Source organism: Schistocerca americana, chromosome 2 (assembly GCF_021461395.2).
Source record: "Schistocerca americana isolate TAMUIC-IGC-003095 chromosome 2, iqSchAmer2.1, whole genome shotgun sequence".
NCBI lineage: Eukaryota > Metazoa > Arthropoda > Insecta > Orthoptera > Acrididae > Schistocerca > Schistocerca americana.
Window position 1 is genome coordinate 92,535,897 of NC_060120.1, and position 15,147 is coordinate 92,551,043.

The window sequence follows — 15,147 nt, forward strand, 5'->3', positions numbered from 1 at the left end:
GTCCTTACCGTTGTCTAGAGTCAAGTCTTCAAATCATGTATATAATAAGACACGCTGATGACATTAGTATCCTCTGTTGAATGAATTTCACCCCGTATTGAGGCAGATAACATGCACTGAGACAGAATCGAGAAAAGATGAATGAAACGCAGCAGAAATCGGTATAGCTACAACCTAAACAACAAACTTTGGGATCACGCTGCAGTCGAAGAGCAGAAATTCTGCTACCTCGGAAGAAAAATAACGAAGAACGAAAGACGGAACCAAAGTTCCACAGGAAAACAGAGCGTTTGTCGCCTACGAGAAATCAGCTAATATCGAACTTAGGACTTAGTTCGAGGAGAACACCACGTTGTAGAAAAACGAATTAAGTATTGCGGAGAAACAGGAAAGAACAAAACAGAGGTAATGCACTGCATATTTTTCTTCAGTTGCGAGACCTATCCGTTACTAATGCTGAAGTAGTTCTGAGGAAATACACACGTCTATTTAAAGAATTTGTGCAGTGATGTTTAAGATAAATAAAATCAGTTGCACTCACAGATGAGAAGAGCGCACCTGACTATAAACAGAATCTTGTAAACGTCATTTTCAAGACACATCAGACATTCTGGGAAAATCAACGTCAAACAGTCGCCGACTTTTCACACCGAGCCTGGTGGAGAATATATAGACATCGCACTTGTGTTCCGAGAGGGATTCAAATGAAATTCTTCAATATTTCTTCGTATTTTTTATTGAACAAGAGTGGAACGCAAGTGTGTCATTTTCAAGATAATCTCCCTGTCGTTAAACACACTTCCTCCACTGCGTAGGAACTGCAAAGGTTCCTCTGAAAACAAAAAAAAACAAAAAAGAGACAGGGAATTCTTTTCATCGTGCATGCTGTCACCATTGCACCGGAGCTGCATCTCTCCACAGCGACGAAATATCTTTCGTCCCATCACCTCTTTCAGTGGTACAAACATTCGGTAATCACAAGATGTCAGACCTGGTGATAATGGTGGCTGTGGAAATTGCAGTGATTGCAACTATTTGCACGGACAGTAAGGTGCCCAGCATTGTCATGATCTTATTACAGGCCGAATTCAAGTTTTTAACGTATTAAAATATGACCATTGGTGACGACATTTCCTCTAGTCGAAAGAGATTCCAAGATAACACCTCTTTCATCCTAAAACAGCAAAACTATCGCATCAGGTGGCTGCGTCCGGAACTCCTTGGGTTTTGGCAATGAGGAATTGTGCCATTCCTTGCTTGCTCTATTTGTTGTTGTTTCAGTAGATTCTGTACATTCGCTGCTCAGGAAACGTATGACAGAAGACAGCCATGTTGAACCATTATTATGGCCGCGAATCTCTTGCCTGTATAATGAAATGTCGGTATATCGAACCTCGACTTTTCTGAGACATGTCTGGATCGAATTTTAAAATCATTTCTTTCTCTTGGAAGCCCGATACTTTGATATTTCGAAGATTACCAGCCATTGTACGGAAGTTTTTGGGAGGCTCGAGAAGCGCCGATTTTACCTCTATGTATCGAAGTTCAGTGTACAAGACTGTTTATATCGAAATCACCCTTGTACATCAAAGTCTTTCGTAGTCTTTCGAGGGGAGAGCAAACAGGGGAATCCCAATCTCACCCCTCCCTCCGTCGAAGCGTCAGTGACAACGGCGTCACATTGCAATTTCCACGTCCTCCTTGCATGTGCAATTTGACACAGTGTTTGTTTTCACACAGTGTGAGCTCTAAGTGTCAGCCATGGACTCCAAGCGGAAATGACTCACAGTCGCTGGAAAGCATAAAGTAATTGACGAAGTGAATGCGGGAGTGAAGAAAAAGAAAGAAATAGCAATAATGTTTGGTATTCTGGCAACCTCACTGTCGACAATAATCAAGGACGAAGACCACGTGATTACCACAGATGAAGGGACAGATTTGAAACGACCGCGAAAGACTGAGTTTCCGCATTTAGAACAGTGGTTTCCAGAAAGGTTTTTCAACAGAAAATGCCATATATGCTTTCACCAATCAAATCTTGAATGATCTGACTAACCGAACACCACCCATTGGGAGTTTTTGTGATCTCTCAAAGGCCTTTGATTGTGTAAATCAGAGGTTCCCAAACTTTTGTTTGTTACGCCCCCATTCGGCCGAAAAGAAAATTCCGTGCCCCCCCCCCCCCCCCCTAAAAAAATATAGCGATTTTCATTAATTATCAAGAAACTATTGAAAAATTTGTGATGGTGAGTCATGCAACATGGTGGGCTGTTAATGTATCGATTCGCAGTTATTACATCAGTCTAGTTTAGTGATTGTAAGCCACTCCTAAAGTAAAGAAAGTCCTTGGTAAACAAGGAAAAATATTTGCGACCTTTGCAGATTAGTGGATGCGGGCCATTATTTTAAGTTGAGTGTAGCTTATTACTATCATTCATTATCAAAAATAGTCACTCAGTCACGGTGTTAACGAACATCACTGATTTGTACGCCTACAACGCTCCCCATTGTGATTGCGCGTAGGTTGGCATTTATGTCAACGACGACAGTTACCGACGGCGACAAACGCCCAGTTCTCAGAACCAGACAAAAATAAAAAATAAGTTTTACGAAATAATTTTGCAAACTACACAGAACTTAAAAAAATTTGAATTAAACAACTTCCTTACCCTGATTACATTCCCTTGCTGCACACCATTTCTTCACCAGTATACGATTTTAGGACTACTTTTCGCTTGTCATATCTAGGATAAACTTTCGCTGTGTCTTCATCCAGAAGAAATACTATTATTAGTTGAAATAACATACCCCACGTAACATCAGAATCCATAAGGATCACACGCAATATTTATATTTAAATCAGATTCACTATGTTTATTTTATATTGTTTCTTCGAAATAGTTTTCTATAATTTTACAGTATTACCTACATGTAAGAATAGTTAGGAGAAAAATAACAAGTTCTCTTATAATGTGGGGTATTTATCATAAAAATATTATTTCCACACACATACGGCAAGAAACAAACAAATAAATCAATGTGAAGGATGAGCTTGCATTTTTTTTACAAGATTGTGAATTCTTGGCTGAATAGTAGAAACTGCGCAACGTAAATTATTGGCAATACTGAGTTTGCTTCTCAGCTTATTTTTTATCGCCACTACCGCTGAAGATGTTCTTTCGCACAAATAAGTGTTTGAAAATGGTAAATACAGTTTCAGCGCTTGTTCTGCTGTGCTGGGATACACCGTGAGATATTTCACCCAAAATAAAGGCTTATCCATCTTCTGAAAGTCATACTACGCTGTACAATCATTTTTAATTTCTAAGACTTCCTCTTGTAGTCTGTCTGGCAAGACATCCAAGTCAACGTGAAATGGATCCGTCGCTAACCTGTAATAAATTTTATCATCACAATCGTTAGGGAAGTATCGTTCGAATTCATCAATGAGGTGCTGCAAATGGTTCGATATTTTACTCTTAGTATCAGTATCCTTAAAATCGTTGTGAACTTGGGCTTCTTCCAGGATTCCAAACAATCTGGGAAAGCAGGAATATTGTAGGCTAAAATTGTACGTTTCCATAGTTACAACTTATCACTAAACCCTTTGATGGCATCCCAATGATAAATTATGTTTGACTCTACACCTTGTAATTTGAAATTCAATGTGTTTAAAGATTCGAAAATATCTGACAGATAAGCCAATGCAACATGAAAACTGGGCTTTCTAAATTCCACATACAATTCAGTTTGTTTGCTATTTTCCAAAAACTGCATCACTTCGTCTCGAAGTTCAAATAATCTTCCTAGCATATTGCCTTTTGAGAGCCAGCGTACTTCTGTACGAAATAAAAGTGTTTTATACTCTGCTCCCAAGTCTTCACAAAGAGCCGTAAATAACCTGGAATTTGACGCACTCTTTTTAATATGATTCACGATTTTGATGCACAATTTCAAGACATCACTGAGTTCCTTTGGAAGTGTCTTAGCTGCCAATGCTTGACGGTGTATTACACAGTGGATAGCAGTAACACTAGGGTTTTTTTCTCTGACCATCTGCACGAATCCTGAGCGACATCCAATCGTTGATGGGGCGCCATCTGTGCATACGCCTATCAGTTTCTGCCATGATAACTCAATTTTACAAAAGAATTCAGAGACGGCTGCCCTTATATGAATTGCTTTTGAAGTTGTCTTGAACTCTGTAGAAAACAGCAACTCTTCTTTAATTGCTTCATTTTCTATATATCGAACGAAAGCTAGCAGTTGGCAACAATTCGCAACGTCGGTACTGTCGTCTAACTGTATTGCGAAAAACTGCGATTGTTTGACGGCTGTAACTAATTGATTTTGTATGTCTTAGGCCATGTCATCAATCCGACGTTTCACAGTACTGTCAGAAAACGGTATTTGTGAAGGTTTTTGTTTACTTTCTGGCCCAAGAACAATATCAGCAGCTTTCAGCAAACAGGGTTTGACTAGTGGCTCTCCGATAATATGACTTTTCTTGGTCCTTGAAATTAGTAGCGATAACTCATACGAGGCTTCAAAAACCTTTCCTGATGTCTGAGCGAAGGGTCCAGCAGTGTCCAGCTTCATCCGTTTCAAATTATCACATTTTGCAGCAAAAAATTCCTTCGGCATCTCTTTCAATGCACCATGTTTTTCCCACAAATGGGGTTCCAGACGAGAAGGTCTCATGGAATCATTGCTCAATACCTCATAGCAAATAACACACTGTGGCTGGTCAACACCATTTTTTTGTATAGAAGCAAAACTGTATTTAACTATATATGACGGTAGTATCTGTTCCCAAAAGAACAGTTACTGTGGATGACACTCAGCTTTGCTAGAAATGAAATGATAATTAAATAGACACCCTAGCGTGCAAGGGATAAGTCCCTGCAGACGCACTATCCTCTTTGCCCGCGGTGGCGCAGATGGATAGAGCGTCTACCATGTAAGCAGGAGATCCCAGGTTCGAGTCCCGGTCGTTGCACACATTTTCAACATGTCCCCAATGAAGTGTATCAACGCCTGCTTGCAGCTAGGGTGTCTATTTAATTATCATTTCATTTCTAGCAAAGCTGCATGGTCATCCACGGTAACTGTTCTTTCGGGAACAGATACTACCGTCATATATAGTTAAAAATATGGGTTCCCGTCCTTTGACCTTCTTGTCCGAACGCACACGCTATGCCCGAACTCGTACGGGACTTGGTAGATTAATCTGCCACGAGTAATGAGTATGATGGGCAAACATCTATTAGGCGCACTACGAATGTAGTCTTGTGGACATGTTGGGAATATGGATCTCGCGGGGAGCGTGCAAGGGATAAGTACCTGCAGACACACTATCCTCTGTGCCCGCGGTGGCTCAGATGGATAGAGCGTCTGCCATGTAAGCGGGAGATCCCGAATTCGAGTCCCCGTCGGGGCACACATTTTCAACATGTCTCCAATGAAGTGTATCAACGCCTGCTTGCAGCTAGGGTGTCTATTTAATTATCATTTCATTTCTAGCAAAGCTGCATGGTCATCCACGGTAACTGTTCTTTCGGGAACAGATACTACCGTCACATATAGTAAAAAATATGGGTTCCCGGCCTTTGACCTTCATGTGCGAACGCACACGCTATGCCCGAACTCGTACAGGACTTGGTAGATTAATCTGCCACGAGTAATGAGTATGGTGGGTAAACATCTATTAGGCGCACTACGAATATAGTGTTGTGGACATGTTGGGAATGTGGATCTCACGGGGAGCGTGCAAGGGATAAGTCCCTGCAGACGCACTATCCTCTGTGCCCGCGGTGGCTCAGATGGATCAGTGCGGCTCTCGCAGCCGAGCGAAGCAGACGTGCGGTTTGTGCTCTCCGCTGTCAAAGAGAGCCCGCGCGCCTTGTTTACTTTCTTCGGCCGACACTAACGTGACGCCGTAGCGCTACAAGACCATGGCAAACCAATACAGAAGATCAACCTTGAAATTCACATTTCGGAACGACTTTACCCGACCAAAGGCGCTCGAAGTCGAACGCTTTTTAAAAGAGGAAGCCAAGATCCCGGCTGCCGACATTGTCGGCTTTCACTTTTCGATCGTCAGTAGCACGGTCTATGTAAAGCTCATAAACGAAACTACATGCGTCAAGGTGCTTCGTGAGATGAAACAAGAACTCCGCTTCTGCCACGCAGATAGAAATGTTGGCAACGTCGAGGTCGGCCATGCCGCAATGGGACTGCGGACTATCCTCATATTCGAACTTCCATTTGAACTCCCGGCGGCACAAGTTGTAGCGGCGCTCCGCCCCTACGGCACGGTACACGAACACGTGGCTGAAAAATGGACCCAGTTTAAGACGTATCCAGTACTCAATGGAGAACGCCAAGTGCGCATAGATCTTTAACGACACGTGCCATCCTATCTACAGATAGGAGGATGCCGGGCCATAGTTACACTCCTGGAAATGGAAAATAGAACACATTGACACCGGTGTGTCAGACCCACCATACTTGCTCCGGACACTGCGAGAGGGCTGTACAAGCAATGATCACACGCACGGCACAGCGGACACACCAGGAACCGCGGTGTTGGCCGTCGAATGGCGCTAGCTGCGCAGCATTTGTGCACCGCCGCCGTCAGTGTCAGCCAGTTTGCCGTGGCATACGGAGCTCCATCGCAGTCTTTAACACTGGTAGCATGCCGCGACAGCGTGGACGTGAACCGTATGTGCAGTTGACGGACTTTGAGCGAGGGCGTATAGTGGGCATGCGGGAGGCCGGGTGGACGTACCGTCGAATTGCCCAACACGTGGGGCGTGAGGTCTCCACAGTACATCGATGTTGTCGCCAGTGGTCGGCGGAAGGTGCACGTGCCCGTCGACCTGGGACCGGACCGCAGCGACTCACGGATGCACGCCAAGACCGTAGGATCCTACGCAGTGCCGTAGGGGACCGCACCGCCACTTCCCAGCAAATTAGGGACACTGTTGCTCCTGGGGTATCGGCGAGGACCATTCGCAATCGTCTCCATGAAGCTGGGCTACGGTCCCGCACACCGTTAGGCCGTCTTCCGCTCACGCCCCAACATCGTGCAGCCCGCCTCCAGTGGTGTCGCGACAGGCGTGCATGGAGGGACGAATGGAGACGTGTCGCCTTCAGCGATGAGAGTCGCTTCTGCCTTGGTGCCAATGATGGTCGTATGCGTGTTTGGCGCCGTGCAGGTGAGCGCCACAATCAGGACTGCATACGACCGAGGCACACAGGGCCAACACCCGGCATCATGGTGTGGGGAGCGATCTCCTACACTGGCCGCACACCACTGGTGATCGTCGAGGGGACACTGAATAGTGCACGGTACATCCAAACCGTCATCGAACCCATCGTTCTACCATTCCTAGACCGGCAAGGGAACTTGCTGTTCCAACAGGACAATGCACGTCCGCATGTATCCCGTGCCACCCAACGTTCTCTAGAAGGTGTAAGTCAACTACCCTGGCCAGCAAGATCTCCGGATCTGTCCCCCATTGAGCATGTTTGGCACTGGATGAAGCGTCGTCTCACGCGGTCTGCACGTCCAGCACGAACGCTGGTCCAACTGAGGCGCCAGGTGGAAATGGCATGGCAAGCCGTTCCACAGGACTACATCCAGCATCTCTACGATCGTCTCCATGGGAGAATAGCAGCCTGCATTGCTGCGAAAGGTGGATATACACTGTACTAGTGCCGACATTGTGCATGTTGTGTTGCCTGTGTCTATGTGCCTGTGGTTCTGTCAGTGTGATCATGTGATGTATCTGACCCCAGGAATGTGTCAATAAAGTTTCCCCTTCCTGGGACAATGAATTCACGGTGTTCTTATTTCCATTTCCAGGAGTGTATTTATGACGGCCAGCCGAAGAAATGTTCCGGATGCGGCAAAGAAGGACACCTTCGTTCCGAGTGCCTCCAGCGTCGGATCACACAACTCCCACCGAAGGACGTTGCACCAACAGCGGCGAAGACTGTTCTACCCGTGACTTACGCGGCGGCGCTCACGACGTTCTCCACACAACAGACACGGCCGACCGCTTCAGCGGTACAAGAATCACTTTCTACGGACAAAAACCTGGGTGATCCGCCGACCTGGCCAGTGGTGGAAAATAGTACTACGACTCTGGAGCTACCGAACGCGACAGACATTGACGCCGGCAAGATGGCAATTGATTCCCATATTGTACCGACCGAAGCGTTTGTTCCGGCGGAGCGTGAGTCAGTGCCGTCTTCTGACAATGAAGGCCATGTACGGAAACAGCGATCACCGAAACGCCGAAAGCGCCGTCGTCGGACCGTGTCGGAACACAGCGGTTCGCATTCGGCCGGGGAAGAACAACTGACCCCTCAAGAAGCCAGCCGCGAAGCTGAGGCTGTTTCCACTGACTCCAACCTTGCAGAACAGACAGAAAAACGTGCAGCTTTCGAACATCAGCCCATTGACAGCAACAGTGAGCAGCGGGAAGGTACCAGTGCAGGCAGCGAAGTCGCCCAGTCCCTTACTACCAACCATTCCATTGGCTATGGAACATGAACAGACATCCGCGCCCGCTTCGTGGGCCGAGGACGTCGAGACACAAGATCCCGACCCGCGCCCAGCTGAGGCGCCGCCGGATCATGCAGCATAAGCAGCACAAGGAGGACCGCGTTTGGCGGGGGGTGACATCACTTCCGTTGTTCGCTTCTCTCCAACTTCAACATGGATAACCTCGCCCAAACAACGCGTTGCCAGGCTTACCGCCTGGCGACAATGAATATTAACATGATCAGTTCTCCTGTCAAGATCCAATTTTTGAAAGAAACCATACGACCCATGGGAGTTGACTTTGCTTTCCTACATGAAGTGAAAACGACTGCACTCCCGCACTTTTACGGTTACGCCACACATGTGACGCACGGTATCCCTGCAGACACCGGAGTGGCAATATTAGTGCGTGAAGGCATTGTAGTTACCGACGTCACGTTTCTTCCCTCCGCGCGAGGAATAGCATTTACGGCACTCAACACCCGATTCATTAATGTTTACGCGCCGTCGGGTACCACAAGACGTCACGACCGCGCCAGATACTACTCCACAGATGTCGCTTCCCTTTTCCTTGGACGATACGACCACAGCGACTTCGCCGGCGATTTTAATTGCGTACTTCACCCCAAGGACCAAATCCCACATAACATGCCTTGTCCGGAACTGGGTGCGATGATCCAAGAACTTCACTTGTGCGACACGTGGGAAAAAGTCCACGGTAACCGCTCTGGCCACACTCATCTTACCAGTCATTCGGCCAGCCGACTTGACCGCATATATGTGTCACAAGATCTCACACAAGGTGTGGTGGACGCCGAATTATGGACTCAAGCCTATTCCGATCACAGTGCCTATATCTGCGCTATACACCTACGCCCCCAACAAGTCTGGCGCAGCAATGGCTTTTGGAAGCTCAACATAACTCATCTCCAGGACCTGGATTGCCGTCGGCAAGTTGCAGCAACGTGGACTGACTGTGAACGCCGTCACCCACGATACACCTCGACCCTGGAGTGGTGGCTCCTCTGTGCCAAACCAGCAATCCGTAGGACACTTATGCGATATGGCAAGGACGTGACTGCGTGGCATCGACAGACCCTCGATTGTTACTACGCGGCACTCAGGGACCTCGACGCCTTACCCCCTTCCCCGGAGAGACAACATGACCGAAGCAGAATCAAGGCTCACATACTATCATTGACGAAGCGTCGACTAGAAGGTGCAGTAGTCCGCTCGCGACGGCACGACCAAACGGTTGCAGAGGAACCCACTATGCACCACGTTGTGGCGGATAAGCGCCGACAACGTCAACATTTAATCACACAACTCAGGAAACACGACGGTCGCTTATGTACGACCCAAGCAACCATAGTAAAGGCGGTGGAGGATCATTTTCGTCATCTTTACAAGGAAAGAACAGTCATTGACGAGGCCACTACTGAAGTGTTACAGCAGATAACACGTACTATCGACGAGGCTACCGTGAATGCACTAACAGAGGAAATCTCACTCGAAGAAGTCGAAGACGCTGTGGACAAAGGTGCGGCCAATAAATCTCCTGGACCTGATGGATTGCCCATCGAATTCTACCGGACTTTCCGTGACGTCATGATGCCTCGCTGGGTTATAATGTTCCGCGAACTTATGTCTCCAGATTGTGTTGTGCCGCCAGCGTTTGTAGAAGGTCTCCTCATACCAGTACACAAGCCAGGTGGAGGGCTATCGATTAACGACTATCGGCCGCTTACAATGTTGAACGCCGATTACAAGATTTTCACCAGGATTATGGCGAGCCGTATTAAGACGACTTTGCCGATGATCCTCGCTCCAGAACAGACGTCGCAGGGGGGAGAAGCCAACATACACATGGCCAACATACACATGGCCACCGGTGACTGCAGGGACTTAATAGCGATCGCTTCTGCGTTCCGTCTGAGAGCGGCGATCGTCTCCGTCGATTTCAACCGCGCCTTTGATAGAGTGCACCACAACTTCCTCCTACGAGTGATGGACTGTATGGGATTCCCCCCGGGCCTCATCGACACCCTACGGCGTCTTTGGATCGCAGCCAGCTCACACGTCCAGGTCAATGGAAGGACGGTAGGACCAGTACCCATTAAGAGGTCTCTACGACAGGGTTGTCCCCTTTCTACCTACCTTTATGCAGTCGCACTCGAGCCACTCCTAGGGGGCCTTAACCACCGCCTATCTGGTATCACGCTGCGGGACGTCACCTTTCGCTATGGGACATACGCTGACGACCTGCTACTGCTGGTTCGTTCCAATGACGAAGTTCAAAGCGCACTAACCTGGATTGAGCGATACGGACAGGCCGCAGGCAGTCTTCTGAACATCAGCAAGTCGGCGGCGTTGGACATTGGGCGTGGTCTCGGACCGGAAGCCCTCGCTCCCCTCCCACCAGTTTCTGATCTGCGATATTTGGGAATCACGTTCAAGAAAGATGTACGTAAAACAGCTGCAGCAAACTACCGACGGTTATTACAGATCATACGCGCAATGGTGCGACAGAACCTGCTCCGGGACTTGAATCAGCTACAACGTGTTGAATACCTGAACCTCTATGTAGCATCCAAACTCAACCACGTGGCACAGGTCCTCCCACTACCGCTGCAGATAGGTCGCCGGCTTCAGGCGGCCTTCAGTTACTACGTTTCCGCAGGTCATATCTTTAAAGTACGATACGACACTCTTACCCTCCCAGTGCACAAAGGAGGGCTGGGATTGGTCAACGTGAGGGCGAGAGCAGCTGCCCTTTACATGAGCAACATGAGGAAACGATGGAAAAGTCAATATACCTCTCTCACGGGTCGTTTACTACAGGTTCTGATGCCAGCCTCTAACGTCCCGCCGGTGTCGGTTGCGCACGTCGCAGCACAGCTTTCCCATGTGTCGACCTTCATTCTTGATTACAGCTATGTCAGCTTGAACCTCTCCGCCACACGTCCACCAAAGGCGAAAGATTTTTATACCAACTTTCTGCGGGCTGTTCACCATAACGTGGTGGAAAACAAGTACCCTGCGGTTCACTGGACAAGAGTGTGGAAAACGATACACCACCACTTTCTGTCATCCACGGTGCGTTCGAAGTGGTATCAGATCGCCAACAAAAATTATGCCACACGCCAGCGACTTCACACTATTGGACTGGCAGACTCCCCTTATTGCCCAGATTGTCACCTTGTGGATACCGATGAACATCGTTTTACTTGCGCATCATCGTCCGGAGTTTGGCGACTAACACAGAAGATATTGGCTTGTTACCTCCGGGTCACACCTGATATGATTGACCCGCAGACCCTACTCTGTCCCGATGAAACTTACTTTCCGCCTGCAAAATATCAGGGGCTTACATGGTTCAAAGGACTTACCGTCGCCTACATCTTTAGCGACGGAGAGAAAGAGCAGCTTGATTACTGGTGGTTCCTACAAAATGCTCACAATGCCCTCGAACGCACACCGAAATACCGTACGCTCTTCGCAAATTATTTACGCAGCGTTTTCGTTAACCCCCCACTCAGCTGGGGAGTGCCAGGCTGTGGTTAATGTGCTGTGCCGCATAACACTAACGGCTCAACGTTCTGCCTTGTCAGCCATGACCAAAGGAAGAGACAAGCTGCTGCAAGGATACTGTTTTCCTTGAGGCACTAGCGAAGCAGAATGCCTCCGTTGCAGATGCCCTTCATAGGCGCTATTGGAGATTTCAGATAACGATGGCAAGGCTCCAAGTGGAACCAGTTACATTATTGAAGAACCTTTTAGTTAGAATTACATCAGTGGTTTATATTTTTATTTTTTTGATTACTCTTTTATGCCACCTTTGTTGTTGTAACACTTTCTTGTAACACTTAGTTACTAGACTTCTCATTTGTACACGCTCCCTAAATGTAATCATATAAAAAAAAAGAAAAAGTGGCAACGGATAGCCCTAACCTTGATTCCTATACCTCCCCTGGTCTATAGGCAGCTCTCTGGGGTGGGTTTCCTCAGGAGCCAACGCCTGAAGTGGATCAGATTTTTTTTGTTATAGGATGAAAAGTGGCGGTGGCACTAAGGTTTTTTTTATTTTTTTATTTTTTTATTTATTTATTTTTTAGTTCCATTTTCCTAAGGGGCTTTTTAAGGGAAAAAAGTGGCACAGGGAAAAAAAAGGGTGGCAAAATAAAAGTGGTAGCGTCTAAATAAAAGAAATAAAAAAATTAAAAAAAGATGGATAGAGCGTCTGCCATGTAAGCAGGAGATCCCGGGTTCGAGTCCCGGTCGGGGCACACATTTTCAACATGTCCCCAATGAAGTGTATCAACGCCTGCTTGCAGCTAGGGTGTCTATTTAATTATCATTTCATGTCTACCAAAGCTGCATGGTCATCCACGGTAACTGTTCTTTCGGGAACAGATACTACCGTCATATATAGTTAAAAATATGGGTTCCCGGCCTTTAACCTTCTTGTGCGAACGCACACGCTATGCCCGAACTCGTACGGGACTTGGTAGATTAATCTGCCACGAGTAATGAGTATGATGGGCAAACATCTATTAGGCGCACTACGAATGTAGTGTTGTGGACATGTTGGGTATGTGGATCTCACGGGGAGCGTGCAAGGTATAAGTCCCTGCAGACGCACTATTCTCTGTGCCCGCGGTGGGTCAGATGGATAGAGCGTCTGCCATGTAAGCAGGAGATCCCGGGTTCGAGTCCCGGTCGGGGCACACATTTTCAACATGTCCCCAATGAAGTGTATCAACGCCTGCTTGCATCTAGGGTGTCTATTTAATTATCATTTAATTTCTAGCAAAGCTGCATGGTCATCCATGGTAACTGTTCTTTCGGGAAAAGATACTTCCGTCATATATAGTTAAAAATATGGATTCCCGTCCTTTGACCTTCTTGTCCGAACGCACATGCTATGCCCGAACTCGTACGGGACTTGGTAGATTAATCTGCCACGAGTAATGAGTATGATGGGCAAACATCTATTAGGCGCACTACGAATGTAGTGTTGTGGACATGTTGGGAATGTGGATCTCACGCGGAGCGTGCAAGGGATAAGTCCCTGCAGACGCTCTAGCATAAGTGCCCGCAGTGGCTCAGATGGATAGAGCGTCTGCCATGTAAGCAGAAGATCGCGGGCTCGAGTCCCGGTCGGGGCACACATTTTCAACATGTCCCCAATGAAGTGTATCAACGCCTGCTTGCAGCTAGGGTGTCTATTTAATTATCATTTCATTTCTAGCAAAGCTGCATGGTCATCCACGGTAACTGTTCTTTCGGGAACAGATACTACCGCCATATATAGTTAATAATGTGGGTTCCCGGCCTTTGACCTTCTTGTGTGAGCGCACACGCTATGCCCGATCTCGTACGGGACTTGGTAGATTAATCTGTCACGAGTAATGAGTATGAGGGGCAAACATCTATTAGGCGCACTGCGAATGTAGTCTTGTGGACATGTTGGGTATGTGGATCTCACGGGGAACGTGCAAGGGATAAGTCCCTGCAGACGCACTATCCTCTGTGCCCGCAGTGGCTCAGATGGGTAGAGCGTCTGCCATGTAAGCAGGAGATCGCGGGTTCGAGTCCCGGTTGCGGCACACATTTTCAACATGTCCCCAATGAGGTGTATCAACGCCTGCTTGCAGCTAGGGTGTCTATTTAATTTTCATTTCAAAGCTGTATTTGATATAATCATCATTATATTTAAGTTTTTTCACGACACTCATGGTGAAGTAAAAGGAAAACAAGAAGTTAACAGTATAATTTCGCACTAACACTGATTTTACTGAGGCACAACAGTGAAAGATTCAACGCGATTTCAGCAAATTCCAATACATCAGATGTGTCAACAACTGCAAGCAACCAACTGAAATGAAGGAAAGCTACTGTCATCTGTCGGCACCTCAGATGGCAGCCTGTGAGGAGTGGGGCGAAGAACGGGGAAGCCCAGCCGCAGCGCAGGTAGTCAGTGCACTGTGTGTCTGCGACCTGGTGGCCGAGCAGGGCTCTTGCTGGGCGAAACGGGCTTTTCCCGCATTAGGGCGGGAACAGCCCACAGCCACCCTAAGAATTTGCTACCTGTTCTGCGGTGCTGTTCTGAGCACTGCAGCCTGGGGTTATATGCCAAAATCATATTCGTGGCCCTGTCTTTCGTTACTTATAAACGAAACGTTATAAGTTTTGAGATAACATCCTTGAATTGGTTTTCAAATTTCACAGCAATTAAGTAAGGTCATGGATACACCTCACACATCGCTGGAAACTGTGCAAAGTGCCAAGCAGTTATCTCTGTACTCGTACCAAAAGAATCCATTGTCGCAGCAAAGAACGTACATTAATTTCAAACGAAATAATGCCGTATTTCAAAAAGGCAGAAGAAAAATAACCGTTTTGTCAGACAAGTAACCTGAATGGAAGAGCTGTAGTACTGACCGTTCGAAAAAAAAAATAGCCTCACTAATGGACTTCATTGTCTACCTAGCTGGGTTATGTTTCATTGTTAGCACTCATGACAATCATTCCAGAACGGCATGAAGTACTCTGCTCAGAACGAACACTTGTACTAGTTTCGCATTCACGTC

At 47.1% G+C, this 15,147-nt stretch overlaps 1 non-coding gene across 1 annotated transcript; it reads left to right on the forward strand.

The window, feature by feature from the left end:
- Positions 1 to 14,088: 14,088 nt before the first annotated feature.
- On the forward strand, positions 14,089 to 14,163 carry Trnat-ugu. Its single transcript has one exon. It is a non-coding gene; the product is annotated as a tRNA-Thr (tRNA).
- Positions 14,164 to 15,147: the final 984 nt, after the last annotated feature.